Source organism: Mirounga angustirostris, unplaced genomic scaffold (genome assembly GCF_029215605.1).
Source record: "Mirounga angustirostris isolate CCGP_5_RB_7025 unplaced genomic scaffold, mMirAng1.0.hap1 SCAF_15, whole genome shotgun sequence".
Taxonomy (NCBI): domain Eukaryota; kingdom Metazoa; phylum Chordata; class Mammalia; order Carnivora; family Phocidae; genus Mirounga; species Mirounga angustirostris.
In genome coordinates, this window is record NW_026991723.1 from 7,635,852 (window position 1) to 7,661,619 (window position 25,768).

The following is a 25,768-nucleotide window of genomic DNA, read 5'->3' on the forward strand; positions in this document are numbered from 1 at the left end:
AACCTTGTTCCAACTGCCAAAAGAAAAGAGGATCTTAAATTTTTCTTTTAACCATCCTGAATTTATAATAGGCTGGTTTCATGAAGCAAAACATAATAAAATGCATTTATCGGAAACACATTTATGCTTGTACCAGAAGAACAGGGTCATAATAATTTATCTAAATGTTTTATGGTAGGTTATGCGAGGCATTTATTTTCCGAAGCTTTTGCATATTTCACATAGGTCTGTGTCATGTAATTTTTACAACGGGTTCCTGAGATGAATCATGTTTACTATCCCCGAGACCTTTTCTCATCCTCGTATACGGGGTTGGGGGGGGTGAGATGTTTCTTTGTTGTCAAGTAAGAATCTGAAATGGCTTGTAGGATCCAATCTCGTCAGATCGGTTGGTTCCACCCTGCAATGGGATTGGGCAGAAAGCGTCTGGCTAACAGATAAGGCTGGCCACATAGTCCTCTCCACACCGAGTTACTTAACTTCCTGGATCACCAAGACCAAGAGAGTGTAGGAGGTTTAGCTTTCAGAACCCTCCTTCCATAGCTTTCTCTGAGCTGTGTCCCTGCCTCATGCCCTTGACTTTAGTTGATGGGAGTTCTGAGAAAGTAGCTCTTGTGAAACTTGGCGCTTCGCATTACAGGGATATTATTGAGGTGACTGTCCATTATATTAAAATATCCCCTCCTCTGGGGGAATTTCTCATTGTCTCAACCCTTGGAAAGACTGTGTTCACCTGATCAGTGTTCCCCATGCAGGCACTTTAAATCTTGATTCTGATCACGCTGTTAGCTGCTAAGAAGCCCAGAGGCAGACTCACAATTGGTCTTTAACCATGACGCAGACCTCACAGTGTACCTGTCTGTGTCCTGAATTTACCCCGGTTGGCCATACTCTTCTAACTTTACTTTCGTTTTTTTATTGACATAGAACCATGACATTAGTTTCAGGTGTACAGCATAATTCGAAATTACCTTTACTTTCTTATTATTTGATTGTATTGGTTTTTTTGTTTGGTTGGTTCAGGTTTTGTTTTTTTGTTTTTTGGGTTTTTGTTGTTGTTGTTTTTTGTTTTTGTATCCCACAATAATTAGCTTTTGAAAAAAAAATGTGTAAATAAAAAAAAAATACGTAAACTTCCTGGAGTTCTATAGTGAACCTAAAACCAAATCCAATTCATTCCAGATCCTCAAGAATCTTCACTTTTTCTGATGATCTCTAGGGCTGCGAATGGTATGGTAGGTCATTCCCTGTAAGAAGGCAGTAATCCCAACACACAGCAGCGTGCTGTCAGAGAAGACATCTCTGGATTGCTGAAATGAGAATGTTAGCTGCTCCTGACAATAGATATGTTTGTGTTCTGGGAGGGCATGCCCCCACGCATGTGTGTGTGTGTGTGCACGCATGGAGCAATAACCCAGAATGTTTCCAGATCTACCAGGAGATGAACAAAGAAAATGGGAGCATTGTCACCTGGTTACCTCTCCCTCCATCTTTACTGGCCTTCCAGAGCTGAGTGACATGGACAAGTTCAATTCTCTCCAAAAGCACATCCCTCGCCCTTGCCTGGCCATTCCCTCAAGTACCTGAACTCTGTCTTTTGTGTGGCCTACACTTTTTCTTCTGAACTATAACCCTCTTCATTGCCCTTCCCAGCGGGGCTTTTCTTCCTCGGTTTTCTGCTGTTCTTCACAGCCTTCAACGCTGAGCAAAGTAACATCTGATGCTCTTGTTACACAGCCTTTTTTTTTTTTTTTTTTGGAGAGGCCATTACAAATTTACAGAGATAAAAATAACAATATGAGTGATGTATTGTGCAAATCTTTTAAAAAGCCTACAAAAACAGCAGAAAGAAATCAATTAGAATTGCCATGGCAACTACCAACAATTTTTATATGCAAGAATGAAATAAAATAAGAAAAGTAACAAAGTAGAAAAAGCATAAACTGATTGAAATACCATGAAGTGTTTATGAAGTAAGTACTACAGAGCGAAGCCTCGGGAAAATAGATTTCATTAAGGTAAATGAAATTGAGTTTAACTCTTGATTACACATGAGCTAGGTATATACTGTGAAATAAAGTATTATCAATGGACGTTTGAATGTAATTTTTCAGTGAAAAGTATTTTTGGAAAACAAGTTTAGACAGATTGGGAAAGTACATTAAAATGTATAAAATGCAATTTTAAATAATATATTTTCTAGGGGGAAGATTTCTTCTAAGAATATTTAAAGTCAATACATTAAATTTGATAGTTCGAGGTAAATTAAAGAGGTGGAACTTGATATATAATAGAAGTAACTGATGGAAATCGTCAAAGAGCCCAGAATTCTAGAATATGTATGATCTGGGTCTCTATCCTCGCCCCCTAGAGTTAGGATGGCACCTCCTATTTCCTGAATCAGTGGTTCTCAACCCTGCCTATGTCTAAAAGTTACCTGGGTTATCCGGAGCCATGTATCCAAACAGTACCATGTCTGAAACCCATCCCACACCTGTTAAATTAGAACACTTGAGTGTGTAACATGGGCGTTCATATTTTGTAATGCTTCCACACGCAATTTTACATGCAGCCAGCATTGAGAACCAGGGTTGGGTCCATTCAGCTTGCTTGCTTGTGATCCTTACCCCCTACAGTGTTACCAGGACATTCAGTCTGTCCTTGTTGGAGTTCCTGTGTGTGGTAGGCAGCATGATCCCCCCTACCCACAAGTGTCTGTCTCCTAATCCGTGGAACATGCGAATATGTTAGATTAAAGGCAAAGGGGAATTAAGGTTGAAAATAGAATTAAAGTAGCTAATCACGTGACTTTATGATAAGGAAATTACCGAAGGGAGCCCAATATAATCTCAGGGTTCCTTACAGGTTCAGGAGGAGGGCAGAGCAAAGAGAACCAAAGAGTTATCAGTGGGAGAAGGACTCAGTCTGACTCTCAGGAGTAAGGGAGTCACCAGCCAAGGAATGTGGGCAGCTTCTAGATGCTGGGAGATATGAATAAATGGGTTCTCACCTGGAGCATCCAGAAGGGAGACAGCTCTGAAACACCTTAATTTTAGCCCAGTCAGACCCATTTTGGACTCTAAACCTCAGAACTGGAAGATAATCAATGTGTGTTGTTTTAAGCTACTGAATTTGTGTAATTGGAAATAGCAGCAATAGAAAATGAATACATCCTGTCTCCATAAATTTATCGCAAAAAAAAAAAAAAAAAATCCTGAGCCTTATGTAGTCCAAAACAGTCAGTATAACTTCTAGACCTTAGGCATGTCTCGCGCTTCCGCCGCCCTGTTGCTATTGTGAATTGCTATTGTGAATTTCCCCTTTGCAGTCCCACACAAGATTGCAGTTCATTCTGAGATGCTGCCTTATTGTCCAGATTCCTGTTCAGCCCCTGGGGTCCCCTAAGAAATACAGCTCCTGGGGCACCGGGGTGGCTCTGCTTGTTAAGCTTCCAGCTCTTGATTTTGGGCCAGGTCATGATCTCAGGGTTGTGGGATGGAACCCCTTGTTGGGCTCCCTGCTCAGTGTGGAGTCTGCTCGCTCCTCTCTCTCTGCTCCTCCCCCCAAGGATGCTCGCTTGCTCTCTGTCTCAAATAAATAAATAAAATCTGAAAAGAAAAGAGAAAAGAGCTCTTTCCATTTTGGTCTTGGTCAAAAGTTCCCTACATTTTTTCCGCCGTCGGTTGCTTCATTAATACTCCGCTTTTCCACTGATACCTTTGCCTCTCAGGAACCAATACCCTCAGAGTTTAGATAACCATCCCTTTTCTAACCTGAAAACATACCTGGCCTGATTAAACCTCCTTTTGGGGACAAAGGCTAATTGCAAGGTGCACAGGACCCCATTTTACCCTTTCCTCCACAAAAAAAGGATGCCTTGCCCTGCCCTGGCCTCTACTAAAGTGATTTCAGGCCTTCCTCATCTTACTCTCTCTGGATCTGAGTTCCAAAGCTGGTTTTCTGGCATGCTCCCTTGCCCTATAAGAGTAAGAAACACAAATCTCCAGCAGGACATCCTGCCCTATGGCATCTCCCAGTGTAACCTCCGGATACCGCAGACTCACAACGCGATGCAGCCGAAGGGCAACTTTGGGGTTTTCATAAGATCTTTCAGACACTAAAACCATGTGTATAGATCTGACAGTCTTGGAAGAGTTAGAGAGTTGGCATAAGGAGTATCAAAATTTAAGAAAGACATCGCTGTCGCAGACATTATTCAGAAACCGTGCTGATCCTCACTGGGACATAATAGGCTCACGTGGGTGATGGCAATCTTGCCTTTTGTTTAGTCGCTGGACCAGGGTCCAGCACCATCCATGCTGCCATTCAGATGGTGTGAGGGAAAAACTTGATAGTAAGTGTTAATGATGATGGGAAAAATTATACCTCCAAATCCATTCCGCCTGCAATTCTGAAAAGAAAGCTTCAGGAGTAATTGTACTCCTGCCCTAACACAGGGATGATTGTGTTTTCAAGGATAATGATGCTATTTTATGGTTGTTCCTACTTGGAATAAAGCATAATTGGTATGGAATCCTTGAACACTCCCGTGTGAAAATACGGGGGGAACTGTGTCAATCGACTGTGTACGGAGCAGTAAGTAATGGGGGCAGTGGGGAAGAAAAATGGGGAAGAGGGAGTGAGCAAAATTATAAGGGAGGCTGGTTGAGTGTAAACTGGAAAGCCTGAAATTTATGTTTAGATTGTTTTCCTTTCAAGGTTCAGAGTTAGAGACTTTGTTATGGGTAGAATCAGTACGGGGGTGATGGTATGTAAATGACATCTCCATGGAGCTGTTAATTTAAAAAAGGTGTGGGGTCCCTCTTCCCCTTAAGATCCATTGTCTCCTGTATGTTAAGAGGTATCCTGGAATCTCCATACCGTCTCAGCAAAGAGAGGTAGCTTTAACAGGAGTAGAGAAGTGGATACAATCTATTCGTTATTCCTGTCACTTCAAGCAAGTGACATGCACTGCTGTTTAATTCACTTCCTCCTAGAACAGGCAAAGCTTATTTAACTTCATGCAAAGTGTGTACCAATGCAAGAATCAGCTTTAAATGTGATTATTTTAAAGTCCCCAGTGGGCTCTGCTTAGAACTAAAGGTTACAAAGGAAAGCATTTTATTTTGATTTTCTCTTCAATGTGGAGGGGGTTAAAATAAAAGCAAATGTTGTAATGTAAAGATAAATTAGAATCCTGAGTTTCTTTGTGAGGCCAATAGAAAACATGGAATCCTTGTGGGAAAAATTACTGGAGTAGGTTATAAGCTCCAGAGTGCTCTAAATGAATAAATGGTATGCTGGGAGTACATATACACATAGACATGTTGGAAGGTTCAACATATGTTCCGTATAATAATTGGCAAATACCGGAGTCTAATAACAACAACAACAAAACAATTCAAAGAGAAGTAGTACAAGTGTGTTTTACTGGAGTTAGCAGATTAAAAACATAAGGTTTAAGTCTTTTTGTGTGTGTGTGTGGTTTTAATGTTGACATAAAGGAAATACATTGCAGCGATTTTGGTGTAAAAATCTGGGTGTGTGGGTTAGTTTTACCATGAGCGGGCTTTTTTTTTTTTTTTTTTTTTTTTTTTTTTTTTTTAAAGATTTTATTTATTTATTTGAGAGAGAGAGAATGAGAGAGAGCACATGAGAGGGGGGAGGGTCAGAGGGAGAAGCAGACTCCCTGCCGAGCAGGGAGCCCGATGCGGGACTCGATCCAGGGACCCCAGGATCACGACCTGAGCTGAAGGCAGTCGCCCAACCAACTGAGCCACCCAGGCGCCCCATGAGCGGGCTTTTTGAGCTTTTGGACCTTGGGCAACTTACTTTACTTGTTTAAATCCCAGTGTCTTTATAAGTAAGAAGTGATGACCTAGTTGCTGCAAGATTAATGTGGTTACCTATCTTTGGGTACTATTATATTTTGTTTTTGGTAAACTGAAATATTAAGTCAAAGGACAAATATATTATCATACTTAATGTACTTTTTTTGTTTGTTTGTTTGTTTGTTTTTAGAGAGAGCATGAGCAGGGGGGAGGGCACAGGGAGAGGGAGAGAGGGAATCCCAAGCAGACTCCATGCCCAGCACAGAGCCCGACAAGGGGCTCAGTCTCATGACCCTGAGATCATGACCTGAGCTGAAAACAAGAGTCAGATGCTCAACCGACTGAATCACCCAGGCGACCCTTAATGTACCTTTATAAAGCTTTGTAAACAAAAGGAGACATTTTAGAAATCTCTTTTTTTATAGCTTGAAAGGAAATGTATGTATTACATATAATATAAATATTATATTTCTATTATTTTTCTCATGAAAAAGTAAAAGCTTCTTTTTTAAACATCAAAAAAAAAAATACCTTGAGTGATGAATGAGAAGAAATAATGCACCTTGCATGGAGTCATTGCTCCCTAATTGTTAGTCTCTTCCCTTATCTTCAATAATCTCCTTATGCCTAATAACAACTGAAAGTTTGTCTTTGGGGAAAATAAGAAAAGAAAGAAATATTAGAATCATAAAAATTGAATGGGCAGGAAACATAAGATGGGTAAGAGTTACCTTATTGCATTTACTTATATGGCAGGTCAGTTAACCAAGCCAATCACAAACTAATTTTTCTTGATATTCTTCCAACTTAGCTAATATTTATATTTGGAGACACAGATCCCAGGAATGGAAATGGAACCAAATTAAATGCATTTAAAGCTAACACGAGGAGGTTTTTCGCTCAAAAAAGCAAAATGAGTAAAACCCAGAAGCAGTGGCTTTTGAAGTGTGAAACCTAAAATCAATGTAATGGTCTCAAACAGCATTTGAAAGATTAGAGTAGAATGGAACATTTCTGAGTGTATAAAATATAGTAAGGGTAAGGTGTATTCCATAAAACTTTTATTTCAAACTGATACACACACACACACACACACAATGCATATGTGTGTATCAGGTCACAATGTAAAATATATTTCTTATTGTGGGTTGAGGTTTTAAAGGAAAAATTTAAAAGCTCCTGCTCAAAAGGGAAAGAAATATGCTATGTTCCTTTTCAATAAGTTAGAGTCTCTCTTGGCCTTGTTCAATGACGATATCACTGCTTCCAAGGAAGGTAGACTTTTATCTAAATATCCTTGTCCTTGAGTCACATCCAAACTATTCACGTACTATTTCAGATCATGATGTACCTTTATCAATACGTCCATACATTTCATTAGGAGAGACGTGTAAGAAACACTGTCAACTAGAAGGTAGAAAAAATAGTGAAAGCAAATGATATTTTCATTTTCTTCCAATCTCTGATCGTTCCTCTGAAAAATAGTACCCCAAAATATTAAGAGATGAAGAATACAAAAAGGATGAATTCTGCTTTTTTTTAAAGAATATTTTCCTAAATAATCCAAAAGCCGTCGACTGATGAAAGTTTTTAAATGTATGGATAGAAGTGAGATATTACAACAGAATTGGCTCTGAAAGAGATTGGTCTTGGTGGAAAAAAGTTTTTTAAAAAAGCGAAACTTTGGCCATATGGGAGCTAACACTTGATGCGCTCTCACTCTGGGTCCAACAGTCCATCAGGTGCTTTGTAAGCAGCTTTTTCCTTCGATCCTTAAACAAATGCAGGTAGTGTATATATTCCTATTTTACAGCTGAGAAAAATGAGGTTCTCACTGGTGCAGCCACAATTCTAAGCCAGATCTGCCTGTTGAACCCCAAACCCGAACCACATCCGGCTCACCCTTATCGTGGGGCACCTGTTCTTCCAGTTCTACTTCTCGATTTTCTGCCTTTGCGCCATGGCAAACCATTCCTCCACTACTGTTAGTGCTTCCTGCTTTCCCTCATCAAGACCTATTCTCGACAATACGTCTTTTATACCAAAATGCCAGTAACTGTGGTTTTCTTCACGTTATAGTAAGGATCCAAGCTTAAACTAAAGAAATGCCTCCAAGGTGGAATTTCAGACATGGTGGAAAAGGTCACTTTAGGGGTGCGGGATAGAGGAGGAGTAAAGGGAGAGGTGCTTTATGATGTTCCTGTACCTTTCCAATAAGATACTGTTTAATACTGCTTATCTTTAATGGTGAGTTCTTTCAAGATGATGGAGAGTTGCCTGACCTGTAACACTCTTTGGGATCCACCTGACTTTTCCATGCGCTTTGCATTCTATATCTAAGCCCTGTTTGCTTTGCTTACATGCTGAAGTTTTCTTGTTTAAAACTCAAGCAAATTATGGGGCGCCTGAGTGGCACAGTTGGTTAAGTATCTGCCTTCAGCTCAGGTCATGATTTCAGGGTCCTGGGATCGAGACCCACATTGGGCTCCCTGCTCAGCGGGGGTCTGCTTCTCCCTCTCCCCCTCCCCCCTGCTCATGCTTTCTCTCTCAAATAAATAAATAAGTAAATAATAATAATAATAAAAACAAGCAAATTATGGGTAAGTAGGCCACCAAGAAAGTTTTTTAAACTATCACTTTGGCAGAGCCCTCATTTTCCTCTCTTAAATCCATAGCATATCCCCTCTCAAATAACCCACATACAAAAAATTGACACCTAAAATGCGGAAGGGTGGGAAGAAGTAACCATTGTCTGTCCTCCAACCGTGCATGGTTTCCTTGTCAAGTTGATGTCCAGTTCTCACATTCCCCAACCAGAGTACTTCAAGAAGCTCAATTCTACCCATAAATAAGGGTGCCGGGACTCCCTTCCATTTCACCAGGTGTCAGGGGGTCCCTACGGTCTTAGTGACCCTGGTTCAGCACAGCAGGGAAGCATCCGTGTGTGATAGCTACAGACAGGATATTGCTCCCAGAGGGCTGGCAAGGGTTTAAGTGCAGACTGAGCAAATTCCCATTCATCTAAAGACTGTAGGGGTATCAGCACAGACCCTGGATGCAGGTGCATGATGTTCCCACTAATGCGAAGTCATGAAGACATTCTCCTGTATTATCATCTATAAGCGTTATTGTCTTGCCTTTCACATTTAAGTCTATAATCCATTTATAACTAATCTAGTTATGTTGTGCCATCGGGGTATAATTTCATTCTTTTTTCCATTTAAATATCTAATTGTCCTAGTTCCATTTTTCAAAAAGCCTATCCTTTCCCTCTTTCCTGCAGGGATGCCTCTGTCATACTTTTAGTGTCCAGTTGTGTGTAGGTCTCTTTCTTTGGTTAATGAAATTGGATAAACTGATGGTAATTTTATTTTGAAATACAGAAAGCTAAAAATAGCCAAGATATTCCTTCTAAAAGAAGATGCTATTTATTTATTTGAGAGAGAGAGAGAGAGAGCACACAACAGGGGGAGGGGCAGAGGGAGAAGCAGGCTCCCTGCTGAGCAGAGAGTGGGGCTCAGTCCCAGGACCCCGGGATCATGACCTGAGCCAAAGGCAGATGCTTAACTGACTGAGCCACCCAGGCACCCCTAAAAAATAGCTAAGATATTCTTGAAGATGAGGAACAAGGTGGGAGGACTTGCCCCACCTGGTACCGAGTATGGAAGCAGCATAAAGATAGACAAGTAGACCCAGAGCAGGACAGAGGGGCAGACTCTTGGGATTTTGATTGAGATACACTGAATCTATAGATCAACTTTGGAAGAATTGCAGTTTTTCCAGCATTCAGTTTCCAATCTATGTTCATACGGTCCGTCTCCATTTATTAGGTCTTCCTAAATGTCTCTTAATAAGTTTTTACAGTCCTTTCAGGAAGGGCCTTAGTCATTTTTTATTTGGATGTCTTCCTGTATATATAGTATTTTGATGTCATTTAAAACTGAACCCATAAAATATTTCATTCTGTTATTGATGACAGAAAATACTGATTTGTTGTGTTTTGAATTTTAGCCTGCAAAATTATAAACTCAATTATGAATTTGAATAATTTATAATTATGTTTTTTCTGCATATACAATTATATATTCTTTAAGTAATAACAGCTTTTCTACTATTTTCCCAATCCTTTTTTTCCTTTTCTTGCCTTGCTATACCAACAATCTGGGTAGACCTAGAGTTTTGTTTCTGGGAAAGGTTTTAACTGGTGAGTCAATTTTATATGACAGTTCACAGCTGCTATTTCTTGAATGGTAAGTTAATTTTGCCTAGGAATTTCTCCATTTCATCTAAATTCTTTAATGTATTGCCGTAAAGTGGCTCATAGCATTCTCTTACAATCTTTGCGATGTCTGTCCAACCAGTGGCGATATCCCCTTTTTAACTCCTGGCAAAGGCTAATGTGCCTTCTCTCTTCCTGACTAGATCAATCCCTCCAGGGTCTTATCTCTTTTATCACTTGTTCAAAAAACCAAATTGTAGCTTTATTGCTCATCAGTATTGAATGTTTCTCTTTCTTTATTATCTTCTGCTCTAATCATTATGATCTCTTTCTCTCTAATTTCTGTGGGTTTAATTTGCTCTTCTTTAATAATTTCTTCATAAAGACACTTATCACTGATGGTTTAGCCTTCTTTTCTGACATATTCATTGAAGGCTATAAATTTCCTCTTAAGTACTGCATTAGCTGCTTTCTACAAGTTTTGATATATTGTATTTTCATCAGTGCTCAATACAAATTTTTTTAAAAATATTTTATCTATTTATTTGACAGAGAGACACAGTGAGAGAGGGAACACAAGCAGGGTGAGTGGGAGAGGGAGAAGCAGGCTTCCCGCTGAGCAGGGAGCCCGATGTGGGGCTTGATCCCAGGACCCTGGGATCATAACCTGAGCTGAAGGCAGACGCCCAATGACTGAGCCACCCAGGCGCCCACAAATTATTTTTAATCTCCATTGTGATTGCTTCTTTTGCCCATTAATTATTTAGAAGACTATATCTTAATTTCCAAACTTATGGGAATGTTCTACCTATTTTTATTCATATCTACTATAGTTTCATTGTATTAGGAAATACACTTTAATATATTCTCTACTGAGAATTTTATGGCTGTTTTTATCTTGAACGTGTACTTTGAAGTTGTGTCTGTTAGGTCAATTTTGTTAATCACATTGTTTAAATCTCATATATTCCTTCTTTTTTTGCTTTGTTCTATCAGTTACTGAGAGAGATGAACTAAATTTTTCACATTTTTTTTAAAGATTTTCTTTCTTTATTTGAGAGAGGGAGAGTGAGAGAGAGAGAGCATATGAGAGGGTCAGAGGGAGAAGCAGACTCCCGGCTGAGCAGGGAGCCCAATGCGGGACTCGATCCCAGGACTCCAGGATCATGACCTGAGCCGAAGGCAGTCGCTTAACCAACAGAGAGCCACCCAGGTGCCCCAAATTTTTCTCATTTTGTCAATTTTTTGTTTTAGTTGGGTCAATGATTGTTTCATATATTTTTAGGCTATGTTATAAGGCACATTCAAATTTTAAATTATTTCTTCATGGTGAGTAGAACATTAAATAGAAATACCATTTCTCTGTAGAGACTATGCTGAAGTATCTTCGAGATTACTCTATTAGTATAACTGCAGTTGATTTCTTGGAGTTAGTGTTTCAATGATTTTTCTGTTTCCTCTCACTCTCCAGCTTTCTGTATTCTTTTATTTTATTTTTATTTTTTATAGATTTCACTTATTTATTTGACAGAGAGAGACACAGTGAGAGAGGGAACACAAGCAGGGGGAGTGGGAGAGGGAGAAGCAGACCTCCGCTGAGCAGGGAGCCCAATGCGGGGCTCGATCCCAGGACTCTGGGATCATGACCTGAGCCGAAGGTAGACGCTTAACAACTGAGCCACCCAGGTGCCCCTGTATTCTTATATTTTAAATATATCTCTATAAACAGTCTATAATTGAGTTTTCTTTTGTTTTACATGCAATCTGCAAATCCCTTCTTCAAATTGAATATTTGGTTCTTTTATGTTCAATGTAATTACTGGTATGTTTGAGTTAAATCTGTAATCTTATTTTGGGTGATTTATCTCAACTGTTCTATTTAGATTACCCTTTGTAACATTCCAATTTTTTTTGTCTCTACTAGCTTCCAAGTTGTACTCTTACTGCACTTTCTGAAGTGGTTTAATTACAAATAACTTATTTTCTTACCATCTCAAACTTTAATGTTAATTAAAATATCATTCTGTTGTTTTCTGCTTCTTTGTTACTCCAGAGAAGTCAATGCTGAGTCTAAATGTCCTTCTTTTGAAATGTTTCTTTTTTCCTCATGCTGTTTTAAAGATTTTGTTTTTGTCTGCATGTCTAGGTCCAGGTTTATTTAATCTACTTAGGGTTCATTGGGATTCTTGGAATTGTGGATGGATGGTTTCATTGCCTTTGAAAAATACAGAGCTATTCTTTTTTTGAATTTTACTTCCATCCCCTTCTCTCACTTCACCTTTTTTTTTAAAGATTTTATTTATTTGAGAGAGAGAGAGAATGAGAGAGAGCACATGAGAGGGGGGAGGGTCAGAGGGAGAAGCAGACCCCCTGCCGAGCAGGGAGCCTGATGCGGGACTCGATCCCGGGACTCCAGGATCATGACCTGAGCCGAAGGCAGTCGCTTAACCAACTGAGCCACCCAGGCGCCCTCACCTTTTTTTGGGCTAGAACTACTCAATGATATCCCGTATACCTTTTACCCTCTCTTTTATAATGTTTTTCCTTTTGTCTCTTTGTGCTACATTCTGGATATTTTCTTCTTTGTGGTTTTAAGCTTGGGGTTTTTCTTAATGTGCTACATTGCATTTTAGAGTTTCTAGTTCACTTCTGATATTTTAAGGCTTTGACTTTATTTCATAAATGTAGCAAGCATGGTGATTTTATGAGCCATGTCTGATAATTCTGACAACTCGAGTTTGAGGTTCTCTTTCTGTTGTTTGTCTGTCTTCTGTTACTCAGCATTGCATCCTGTGGTCTTACAAGCCTGGTTATTTTTTATGCGTGTTTGATAGTATATTTTACAAATTATTTGGAGGAAATTTGGAGGCCTGGTATGGTGATGCCTTCCTCCTGAGAAGATACTTATTTGCTTATGCAAATAGCACTAGGGTTATCATTCCAGGAATATCTTGGTGTAATGTAAATGTTTGAGTTGCTTGCACCATTAAATGAGGAACAACTGACTGCAAATTCATGCAAAGGCTGGTTTACCTATAGTTGCTCCTCATATTAGGGGTATGGCTTTCAGATTTTCAACTCAAAGGGGGCTTAATTGATCAAATCCCTACCCCTGGGGTGCCCAGGTGGCTCAGTTGCTTAAGTGTCTGACTCTTGGTTTCAGCTCAGGTCGTGATCTCAGGGTTGTGAGATCAAGCCCCACATTGGGCTCCATGCTCAGCGTAGAGTCTGCCTGAGACTCTCTCTCTCCCTCTCCCTCGCCCTCCACCCTTCTCCCAGCTCACACACACCCTCTCTAAATAAATAAATAAAATCTTAAAAAAAAAAAATTCCCTACTCCTGGGGCTTCGGTCTTGCTTCTGTTTGTACAGCCCTGGAGACGGCACCGGAAGGGTGGTTCAGCTTTGCAGCTGCTTCCCCAGCCTTGGCCGAAGCCCTAAGGTAAAAAAGGAGGACTGGGTCTCTCTAGTTGTCTTCTTTTACATCTGAACACCAAGTCTCCTTACCATCTTGCAAGTCTTTGACACTTTCGAGGAGGTGCTTTTTGTATTTCATCCAACTTCTTTAGTTGTCTTCAGCATGAGGACAAAATACCTAATTAGGCATTACAAGATATCAATATGGTATTATATAGAGATTCATGATTTGGGTAGACTATTTAGAGTCTATAAGATATTATTTAGAGATAAACAGGTAAGTTTATCTCTATCTAAATCTCAAAGTGGCTAAAAAGTTGGATTTTCCTAGTGGCTTCCTTCGGGGAGTAGTGTTGAAGATGAGAGAGTAGGAAGATGTCTGTTACTTTCATAATACATCCCTCCATTTTAGTTGAGCTCTTTTTAAAAAAAAAAAAGATTTTATTTATTTATTTGAGTGAGTGTAAGAGAGAGAGAGAGCACAAGCAGGGGGAGGGGGAGGAAGAAGGAGAAGGAAGGAGAGGAAGAAAGAGGCAGAGGCAGAGGGAGAAGCAGACTCCCTGCTGAGCAGGAAGCCTGACTCAGGACTCAATCCCTGAGATCATGAGCTGAACTTAAGGCAGACACTCCACGTCAGCCACTCAATGGACTGAGCCACCCAGGTGCCCCTCTAGCTGAACTTTTAATCATGTATACCTAAGGCACAGGCCACTCGGTGTCCCCCGTATTGATCTACCTCCCTCTTTTAGTAATAGAGGGCCACATAGCTAAGGACTACATTGTTCAGCCACTTGGAAAGATGGTCCAGCTAGGTAGGGGCTCAGTTTAGGCCAATGGATATGAGTTTTTGTTTGCTTGTTTGTTTTGATTTGTTTTTCTTTTGTTTTTAGAGAGGGGTAGATGGAGAGAGAGAACAAGAGAGCGAGAGAGCACATGCTGGGGTGGGGGGGTGGGGAGGGTCAGAGGGAGAGAGAGAATATTTTTTTTTTAAGAATTTATTTATTTATTTATTTAAGAGAGAGAGTGAGCACCTGAGTGAGAGGGAGAGCATGACCTGGGAGGGGGAGAAGCAGAGGGAAAAGGAGAAGCAGACTCCCCACTGAACAGGGAGCCCCACTTGGGACTCGATCCCAGGACCTCAAGACTATGACCCCAGCCAAAGGCAGACACTTAACCAACTGAGCCACCCAGGAACCCCGGGAGAGAGAGAATCTTAAAGAGGCTTCACACCCGGTATGGAGCCTGACCCAGGGCTTGGTCTCACAACCCTGAGACCATGACCTGAGCCAAAATCAATAGTTGTACCCTTAACCAACTGGGCCACCCTGGGGCCCCTGGATGTGAGTATTAATAATGTGTGAGACCTCACTGAGGTCACTTCCATAAAGATGAAACCAAAAAGGACTTTGCCTTTTCCTTTCTTCTGGAATTTAGACATCAAGATGAAATAGCTTCAAGCTCACAGATGCGGGTAACACCCCAGGAGAGGGTAGGACAAGGCAGAAAGAACCCAGGTCATGGATGACCTGTGGTTTGTATACCCTGGACCACACACATTCCTCTGGGCTGTTACATGAGAGAAAAACACATGTCTCCCCTATTTAAGCCATTGTATTTGGGGTCTCTTTGTTACAGCAGTTTAAGTATATCGTAACTAAAATGATACAGAAAATATTTAGCAAAAATTTTAAGATAAAGTATTTTATAAAGAGAATAATAGCACCAGGAAATGTGGGTCTGATTTCTGAACCATGGCAAATTTAAGGGAAAAAAAATTTTTTTAAAGATTTTATTTATTTATTTGACGAGAGATAGAGAGAGAGCACAAGTAGGCAGAGTGGCAGGCAGAGGGGGAGGGAGAAGCAGGGTCTCCGCTGAGCAGGGAGCTGGATGTGGGGCTTGATCCCAGGACCCCAGGATTATGACCTGAGCCGAAGGCAGCTGCCTAACCAACTGAGCCACCCAGGCGCCCCGGGAAAATTGTTTATATGACAGAATTCCTCATAGGAATCCTGGAGAGTATAAAGCTATATGCATTAACCTAAAAACAAAGGGATAGCCTTTGGAACCTCACAGAGAATAGAACAGGCAGAATCGAAAGTCACCAGGCTCTGTTGAGAGTAGCAGCAAAATGTGCAACTCTGATGGGAAACTCCTGGTTAATGACAAAACTTCTGTTGCTTGACATCAATCATTATGAGTGATGAGAATCTGGATGCCTCTGATCTTCTTATTTTGTATGCAATTTACACAGATCCTAATCTGTAGACAGATCATTTGTAGGGTACTCTGTAGCTACCGCAGAGGGAGTTACTGCGGGCAACTTCTACATGCCGAGTACCATACTGCATGCACACTATCCCACTTAATCCTCACAACACTACAATGTAGGCACCGCTGCTGTTCCCAATCACAAAGGCTCAGAAAGGTCAGTGGCCCACAGTCACATGCCTCGTATGAGACATAGCTAACACTCAGAGTCTGGGTGTTGGCCAAAGTCCTTAGACTCGACAACTATGGAAGACCATTACAGTCAAATAGTTTGAGGACTCTGAAAAGCTAAGAATCTCCTATATGGAAAAGAAGAGGAGGGTCAGAGGGCCCGAGTATAGTCCTGGAGCAGAACCACTGGGGCTGGTGAGAGCAAGTGTGCCCTTGACAGAACACAAGAGTGGTGCCACCCAGGGCCTGTCCTTAGCCCATCTTAGCAGAGATCCACCAAACCTCACTGGGGATGGAGGACCAGTGGTCAGACTGTCACAAGCTGGGCAGCCAGAATTTCCATAGGAAATGGCAGTGACGACAGTCACAACGTGCTGAGCACAGCAGTGTAGTGAAGGTGGTGAGAAGTGAGCGATGTGACAGTTAAGACCTCTGGGGGCGGCGGGGGGGGGGGGGGGAAGGAGGACTAATGTAAGAGCTAGAGAAAGAAATGGGCCAGAGGCTGGATGGAAGGCACTTTAGGGAACAGTGGGATGAGAGAGTCTGAGGAGGATGGAGCCGGCTGGCAAGCTTCTCCCATCCTCAGAGAAACGTCGATAATGAGAGCAATGAAGACCGTGGCTGGCAGAGGGGCCGGAGAGGCGACCAGAGAGCGTGAGGAGGGCTTGGCAGGAACTTGGTGTGTTACCTACCTGGGGAAAGCTCTGTGTGTCTTCTTTTCCTCTTGTGGGGCTTAAGGAAATGATCAGACTCTCCGGAGATCCTTTGGCTTGAGTGTCCGTCTCTGGGACTCTCACTCTTCCTTAGTACGTAGTGTATGGAATAAAGGCAGAAGTGACGTCCTCCTAGGACGACGCCCCATTATAAATATGACTTGGGCAGACATTTAATTTTTCCCTATATGCAATTAAATGCTACATCCTTTGCAGGGTTATGGTTATAAGTTACCATTAAGATCATCTGGAGAGGGTTTGAAAGAACAGGGTCCATGGCCAGGCTCCCCTCCTCCCCGCGAGTTGTTCCGTGACTTGAAGCAGTTCCTTATCTCCGAGACAAAAATGTTGGGCTAGAAGATGATTTCTGAGATCCCCTAAGTTTTCCAATCTTGTTTTGTGCCCTACTGGGAGAGGTTCTGCGAGGTTTAGAGCACTTACCTTAGATAATGGATCAGTTTCCTCAGCCCCCTGTAGAGACACGTGAACCCAAATACCGCCCAGACACTGTGATGTATGTCTACTTGCTCATGATTTTAGTGTTTTCCAACCTTTCACATACTGCAGCAAACAGAAAATGACAATTGTGCAGCAAGTACAAAAGCCAAGGGGCAGCTTATCTCCATGTACCTATAACCCAGTCCCATCCTGCCAGTGGGAACTTATCTCCTCCATCAGGCAGGCGCTTGCAGGCTGTACCTTAGAAACACCAGGGGAGCTTTGAAAGAAATAAGAGTACCCAGACCTCACCCCAGAACAAGTGAATCCAAATAGCCTGGCGTTAGACCTTTTAAGTTCTCAGAATGTTCTAATTGTGACAGTTTGAGAATCATTGCATGGGTATCACCAAAGCAGGGGCTCTGTCTTATGAACCCAAGTAACAATCCCCCTATTCATATGTGCTGAATTGATTCATCAGTGCATGCCCTGGATAGCATAGCCAGTTCAGAAAGCTGCTTTAATTCTATTGGTCCTTCCTCCCAGGATGGCCATCTCCACAGTTGTTCTTAAGTATTGCTTTCTCTTTCCCTCCTTCCCTTATCTTAGGTTTATGCCATGTCCCAACTCTCAAACAGCTACTGCTAAAGCCATCACAAGATGTTAACCGCTAAGGAATATCTTCACTTCCTCGATCCCACTAAAATCCCCCCAGTATGTGGAGGCAATTGGAAACATCAGGGCTCTGGAGTCTGAGAGCCAGTTTTGAATCAGCCCAGTTCACTCATTTATAAATAAGGTGCAAGCACCTTCCCTTAATTTCCTCTTAAATTTCCTCATCTGTCAGATTAAGAAAATACCTCCCTCTGAACACTACAGTGATGATGATAAGTTAGCAAAGTCTGCACACGGATAACTTATACACACACACTCTATTGTTATTATTATTATGTTTGCAACAGTAACAGTCTATTTGGAGTACCTTCAAACTTAGTCATATAGAAATAGCTAAGGGAGAAAACTTTGGGTGAATCCAAAGGCATTTTTCTTAAATTCTCTCACCAATATAGGGGCACCTAGGTGGCACAGTCGGTTGGGTGGCCAACTCTTTTTTTTTTTTAAGATTTTATTTATTTATTTATTTGATAGAGAGAGCACACGCACGCACAAGCAGGGGGAGAGGGAGAAGCAGGCTCCCTGCGGCTTGATCCCAGGACCCTGGGATTGTGACCAAAGGTGAAGGCAGACACTTAACTGACTGAGCCACCCAGTGGGTGGCCAACTCTTGGTTTCAGCTTAGGTCATGATCTCAGGGTCGTGGGATTGAGCCCCACATCAGTCTCCGCACTCAGCATGAGGTCTGCTTACCCCTCTCCCTCTGCTCCTCCCCTCATGCTCTCTCTCTCTCAAATAAAATCTAGAAAAAAAACAAACAAAAAAACCTCTCTCACCAATACATAAATTTCTCATGCTTCCTTCCTGCATGGTCTCATACTAGCATCCTCTATTTCTTTTTCTATCTTCCTTCCAGACAGTGGTTTAGTGTTTGGAAATCCTGCTCTAAAAAATCCACTTCACAGATAAGGCTTGCAGACACAAAGGCAGGCCGTTGGGTCAGCGGCTTGCTTTTCCACTTCTGTGTAAGATTGGGTCTTGACCCCATAGTTAGAAACGTACAAAGGGGCCTGAAGCATATGTGGGCAGAGAGCACTGTCCTGTCTTTCCTTTTGCTGTTGAGCCTTGAGTTCTATAATCAGAAGTTTAAGGCTGAGAAGAACCTCTCCCATGGTAGTGATGACTAGGTTGTGGCTAGAACAATTCATTAATTACTTTGCAGGACAAATGGGTTCAGGGGTACCCGCCTCCACTCCTGCCCTTCATCAGCCATTCTCTGGGGAATAAATGAAGATGTGCTGTGTCTTTATTTTAAAGTTTCTGGTCACTTCCATACACTGGCTTCTCACACCTAAAACTTTTCCTCTGCCACCAACATAGACAAGAAGTTGTGCATTTTTGAATTTGTAGTAAACTAAACTTAATAAAACAATTTAAAGAAAAAATATATTTACACTTATGTATACATATTCTCATGTACCCCCAAAATAACAGTTTGAATCCTTTGTAGGAACATTACTTAATTACTTAGGAGAACATGAACTTGCTACCATTCATTGAGAATTCACACCTTCTGGCATATTCTTATCGTATAGAAAAAATTCCTGAATTCATTTCTCTGTTCCATTCTTTGGCATATGCGGAGGTGATGTTTCAGAGGAGCTACAAAACATTCAAGGGTGGACAGGGCAATTCTCACAGAGCATTGTTGGTTTGCCTACATGATAAATCCAGTAACACTGCTCATAGATCCATGCCAAAATGACAGTTTTCAGAAACTTCTGCAAAAGGATTTAAACAGTTTTGTGCCTTGCCACCAAAATGTGTGTTCATCTCTCTCTACACCTCCACACCTGGCAGTGTTTCAGCCCAACATTTGCTACAGTATTTTGAGTTCATCTTGTTTATTTTCTGCTTTATTTTTTTCTCCTGATGTACATTTTATGTGCAAAGCCAAAGTTGCCGTTTCTCGTGTGCACTGCCCATGTTCAGACCTGCTTTCAGACCATCCTTCTTCATTAAAATATGCATCAAAGCAACACAGACTTCAGGGTTTCGAATTTTTACTTCCAACATCAGCTTTTGTAGCTGCTGTCTAGCATAGTGTTCGTTACATTGCAGATCTATAGCACAAAGTTGCCCAAAGTGCATATTTGCTAGGAAATACCATGTCTTGGAAAATTATATTTCAGAATATTGACGATATGTCAGCGTTGCAATTGGACAGGAAACAAACTCTTCTTGGTTGCAGGGGTAAAGGGATGCAGGGTGGTGGTGTACAAGAATCCCTGAATTTGAAGTGAGTTGGTCTAGACTAGCGGGTGTCTCTAAGGGGAGTCACTGAGCCAGGCACATCGGCATCACCTGGAAACTTGTCAGAAATGCGGAGTCTTGGGCTCTTCCCCAAACTTCCCGAATCGGAGACTCGAGGGGTAGGACGAGCAATCTGTTATAACAAGTCTCCCACCCTGTGGTTCTGATGTGTGCTACCCTGTGAACATCGGTGGCTTATCTTGAAACTGCTGTTCTGTTGCTACCCAGGTGTGTGGCCTTGGAGAGTCACCTCTCTGAGCAGGGTTTTCTGCATCACTGTCTCCCCAATGCCCTTTACTGGTGCCCTGTTTAATGGCTGGCAGGCAGGAGTGCTGGCAAAACTGATGTCCAGCTGGGCACGGATACGCCGGACACCCCTTCATACAGATGCCCCGATATTCACAAGGGAATCTCTTGGTGCTCCCTGGGTCTGGGGTTCGTTGTGTGGGTTCTCCAAAGTGGCTCTTCCCAGTAAGACTGTGAAGTGAGGGGCTGCCCCCCCAACTGGGGGTCCTCTGGACGGAGAATATAAAACACCTCAGGATCCTTTGTGCTCCATGGTGGGCCTGCGCTGTAATTCCTGAACCACAGGAAAAACATGCACTTGCCATTCTGTTGTGTTTATAAAGGCGTATAATTATACCCTGTACTCTCTCCATTTTGCAGAATTACCGGGAGGGTCGAATGAGACACTGGTTATGAAGGTACTTTGAAAACTGTAGAGCCCTCCACGAACGCTGGGTTTTGTTGTTACCTAATACTCTTGAGAAATTTTTCTGTTCCTCTTTCTCCAACCTTTGTAATTCTAGTCTCAATGGTGAAAATGAGGCCTCTTCAGTTCCCCACAAGTATTTAATTGTCGAGTCGCACACTCGCATGTCTGTTGGATGGAGCTGCGGTGGTCGGGCCTCTTTTGGTTGTGAGCCACAGAAACCCGTCCCAAAGTCACATAATCCAGAAACGGGATTCGCGGGGAGATGACAGGGTCGCCCGCAGAAACAAAGGAAGGGCTTTACCAGCCAGGGCCTAGAGGACAGCGGGAATGGGTTGACCCTGCTGAGGCACTTCTCTCCTGCTCAAGGCGCTCATCTCTGTCCATCTCGACTTAGCTTTGAGGGCAGGCTTGTTTTCCCCACATCAGCCAGGTCGTCCCCACGTGGGAGAGAAGGTGGCCGTGAGCACCTGCAGCTTAGCAGCTCCTGAGGAAGGAGATTGCATCTCCCTCCCACTGTCCGTATGTTGGTCCCAGGGAAGGGCTCTGACGGGACCAGGATGATGGTCCTGGGTCATGGGACTACCCGTAAAGAAGGGGGAGGTGGCAGCTCATGAGGAACATAGTGTGCGACCAGCAGAAGAGTCGTGGGGAAGACCAAAAAACCAGCTAACTAAGCCCCCCATAAGAATCATCTGGCTATTCTGATAGAGGGCTGAGGGGATACTTGAGTATGGATAACTTTGTGGCTTCCCGTGGCTCATGTGCGTGCAGAAAAGGACTTAGATGTAAGAATAATAGAAGAATAACATAGGGGTGCCTGGGTGGCTCAGATGGTTAAGCATCTGCCTTCAGCTCAGGTCATGATCCTGGGGTCCTGGGATCGAGGTCCTGCATCGGGCTCCCTGCTCAATGGGGAGTCTTCTTCTCCCTTTCCCTCTGCCTCTCCCCTTGCTCATGCTCTCTCGCTCGTTGTCTCTCTCAAATAATAAAATCTTTAAAAACAAAAAAAGAATAACATAAAAATGTCTTTCTAAGCACAAAACCCAAGCCATAAATAAAGGGTTCCTTTTTTTTTCAGCTGAATCCAACAGGTAATTAGCTTCTCATCTGTTAATGAATGAAATCTCGTTAAGAGACGAAATCCACAACCCTGAGATGGTGAGCAGCCAGATGTGCCTGCCCTCAAGGATCTCACTGTCCAAGGTGCTAAGCGACTGAGCATATTTGTAATGCAGTCCGCGGTCCTCAAGGCAATTTTCAGCAAGGAAAAGACAAGCGAACGGCTGACGGTCATACGTGGGTATTCTGCAGAAGTAAAACTTCTCTCAGAAATGCAGACACCAAATACTCAAAACATGTCTACGCTATTAAAAATACTAATGTTTTCACTAGGATTTGATCTTTATTCCTTAGATCAAAACCAGCTAGCGTTTCTTCCAAACTGTCTATAATAAGAGACTGCAGCTTCTTAAAAGAGCACACACGTGGACCAGCAGTGTAGTGTAAATTTATGGCTGAGAGACGCGGGTTTGAAAAGTCAAGTATCCCCTAGGAGCCACGGTGGCAACAACTTATGAATTTATATGTTGTTACAGATTAAAGTAATTACTTAGACTGGCTCAGGGAAGCCAGATAGAATCCCCACTCTTAAAACAAGCTATAGATTGCAATTTCGTCTTGAAAGCCCTGGTTAGACTGATACATCTTATCAATAATTTTGAAAACTGTATTTCCACGGAGAAATCATAAAAGAAAGAACTGCCATTCAACTTCTTTATGCTTTGTCTTCTCGCAGAGTCGGCAAACATAAAAAAGTCAGCAGGTGGAGCTCCTATTCCCTTGGCAGGACTGATAGAAGTCCTTCTCTTGAAAGAACATTCAATTATAGACTGTCTCTCTGGCAGCCCGTTCTAGGCTCCCTACAGACAGGTATCAGAATAATACATGAAAATGCAAGACTGAAGCATTCTAGTGTGCTGTCAGAGGTCAGGAAGGAGAAGAGGGAAAGAAGAGCTAGAGATCTTTTATTTCTTATTAAATTTTTTTTTCTATTTCCCCCATTTTACATTTCTTTTCAATTAACAAAGAAAAGTGCCATCTTTCAGGAATGAGACCTGGCAGGCTGTGCTAATTCATTTGTTCCCCGGGTACACTCTGCACTGGTTCTCTCTCTGGCTCGTGTTCGGTCGGCTTTCACAACGTGGAACTTCTCTACCACTGAATTTCGCCTCCCATCAGTCCCGAGCAATGGTAGCAACAGGAGGATGAAAAAAAAAAAAAGTGCCAAACTACAGAATGCCCTGGACTCCCCATCTAAATTTCCTCGGGGGCGTTCTGTTGGCAAGCAAATTCACACACACACAAACAAGTCTCTTTTCTGCTAGCCACGAACTCTGAGAACTTGTCTAAATTTTTCATAAGGGTGTGTGTGTGCCATTTTGCAGCCAGCAATTACAATAAAAATTCTTTTTAGTTCACTCCATTTCGTATGCACATAATTCCTGCCGTGTGAAACCTACTTAATGTCTTGTTCAATTTGCCGTTTCTAAAGAAGGAGTGAGAAATGGGGTGATCCAATCCATTTCTTATAAGGCCCCAGCACATGGTATCATGTGACGGCAGATGGCATGTGAAAGCCTTTGTGGGAAATATGGCCCCTGCGAAGTAGGCTGGGAACGTGTAAGGCTGTGCGTGTCTCCTCGGTGTGTCATTCAGTCACCCTGGCATCTGCAGCAGAGTAAACAGCATCCCGTTCACTTTCATAATGAACGCTAACGGGAGTGACCTCAAGAAAGTCATGGAGTTGCAGGTGCACGCGGCCTGCTGCCGTGCGGTCAAGTGCACGGACCAGCGCAGATCGCCTTGGCTTGGCAGGGGTGCTGGGCTGGCGCAGGCCGCGGGGGTTTGGAATGTAGCAGACTGTGCTGTAGGAAGCCCCATATGAAATCTCGGTGGGGTGGGGGTGGGGGGCCAAACGGAGAGGCAGGAGGAACCAGAGGTACCTAGTACGGTACCCAAATCCCTCTTTGTCTCTCCCACCACGTCGGGGAGAGGAAGGAGAGGGCGCTATGCCCATCCAAAGGGGTCTCCTTTGCTGAGGACTTCCAACATTTTGCACACTCTGAGAATTTCATGGCTCTTCTCTTGATTCACACCGAGGAGGAGCTAAATTTTGCTCTGCAATACACATCCAAGGCGGCATGCTAATGAGAATTATTATTAAGCAATGTAGAGTTGGCACCAGCCTCTTGCAATCTGCTCGGTGGCAGAAGCAGGAAGGGCAGGGGCAGAGAGTCAGAAAAGCAGCTTTACTGAATGCTCTTCTGGACCTGATTCGTTTTGGTCACTTCTAACACCAGGTAAAGCCAAGTATAATTGTGAGGTTTCGCAGGAATGCCACACTGTTTCCCGCTGTAGAAAAGTCTTCTGGCTTTTGCCTTTGCTTTTTAAAACATCCCTGTCTTCAAGCACTGCAGACATCAGGGGAATGTTAGGTATAGTCAATAACCAGGGTACCCGAAAGACCACTTGGCTGTACATTTCGGGATTTTTGTTTGTTTTCACACCCCATCCAAGCAGACCATCTTACTCTCAGAATAGGAAGTATGTCTTAGGACCTCTCCTGGCGGAACTTTTGAGGTAAGCTGTGACATTCTGGTCCGATGGGGGAGACTGGACCACCAATCAGTGTCCAACAGAGGGACCCGAAATTCAAGCTACTAAAAACGGTCCTCCATGTAGTTAGACCAAACCCTCTTTGTGACACTAGATCATGACACAAATGACTTGGAAATGAGCAAGACTCAAATAAAAGGTCATTTCCCATTTGCATTGATTCATATTGTGCTGTATTATTAAAGACACTTTATCAGACAGGCTTTTACTGGAACATTCTGACGTGAGACTGAGAGGCATCAGTTACCCACGTCCCTGTCTCCCTTGAGTGCTAGACCCACAGGCCCACAGAGCTAATGGCCATTTGGATGTGCCTTTGGCACATCCAATACAGTGAATTCTAAATTGTATCCACTGTCTCTGCAGCTACCACCAATATAATCTCCTTTGCCACGTTCTAGATTCTGTCTCAGTCGACAGGCTTGGACATCAGCCATGGCTTCAGTTTCCGTCAACTTCCAGTGATCCCCACATCCCTCTGCAGGCTGCCTGCTCTGCCCCCACCACAGGGGCCCCTGCTTAGGGCGTTTTCCGAATTTCTGGCCCAGACCGTAGCGATGGCCCCTCATGTCACACAGTGATCCATCCTCCACCCTGTCACCAAAGGGATCTTCCAAGACCACAGTCCTGATCGTGTTGCCTCTTGTCTTGAAGGTGGCACCCCCATCCCCCCTTCTCTTAGCCGGCCATCAGGTGTGATCCAGCACCAACCCATCCTGATTCCTTTCCACTCCTGCCCCGGTGTGCACCTCGCAGTGCTTCACGGTCCAGCCGCTCTGAGGGGCTTGCATCTTTGCAAAGAGGTCACACTCACCAAATCAGGCTTTTCCATGGATATGCCTGTGTTCCGGGGGGCTGCTTCTGTCCCTGGTCTTCCTTTTGTTAGCCTACCACCCTCAACTCTCACAACTGCACTTGACCTTCATTTCCACCATAAAGACTTTTCAAATCCTCAAGCCTCCCCCGCCCCCCAACTCAGCTTTCCCTTCTTTCTGTGTATGTGTCTACATACATATGTTATACACACATACATATATATATGTCTTTTTCTATGTGATTGATTATTTATTAAAACACTGTTCTATCCCCCTGTACCATTTTTCTTAACCGTGTTCATACATTAGAACTGGATCCACATTCACATATTTGGATCTATCTCGTTTCTTTTTTTTTTTTTTTTACGATTTTATTTATTTGAGAGAGAGAACGAGCACAAGCAGGGGGAGTGGCAGGCAGAGGGAGAGGGAGAAGCAGGCTCCCCGCTGAGCAAGGAGCCTGATGCGGGCTTCCAGGACCCTGGGATCATGACCTGAGCCAAAGGCAGACGTTAACCGACTGAACCACCCAGGTGTCCCTCATTTCTTTTTTTTTTAACAACCTCCTCCTTGATC

General features: G+C 42.8%; 1 long non-coding RNA gene across 1 annotated transcript in view; it reads left to right on the forward strand.

Moving 5' to 3' along the window:
- Positions 1 to 21,972, forward strand: part of LOC135362762 (uncharacterized) — a 74,318-nt gene extending 52,346 nt beyond the window's left edge. Inside the window, exon 4 of the long non-coding RNA XR_010407908.1 lies at positions 21,781 to 21,972. This is a non-coding gene — a long non-coding RNA (uncharacterized LOC135362762). The remainder of the gene's footprint in view (positions 1 to 21,780) is intronic.
- Positions 21,973 to 25,768: the final 3,796 nt, after the last annotated feature.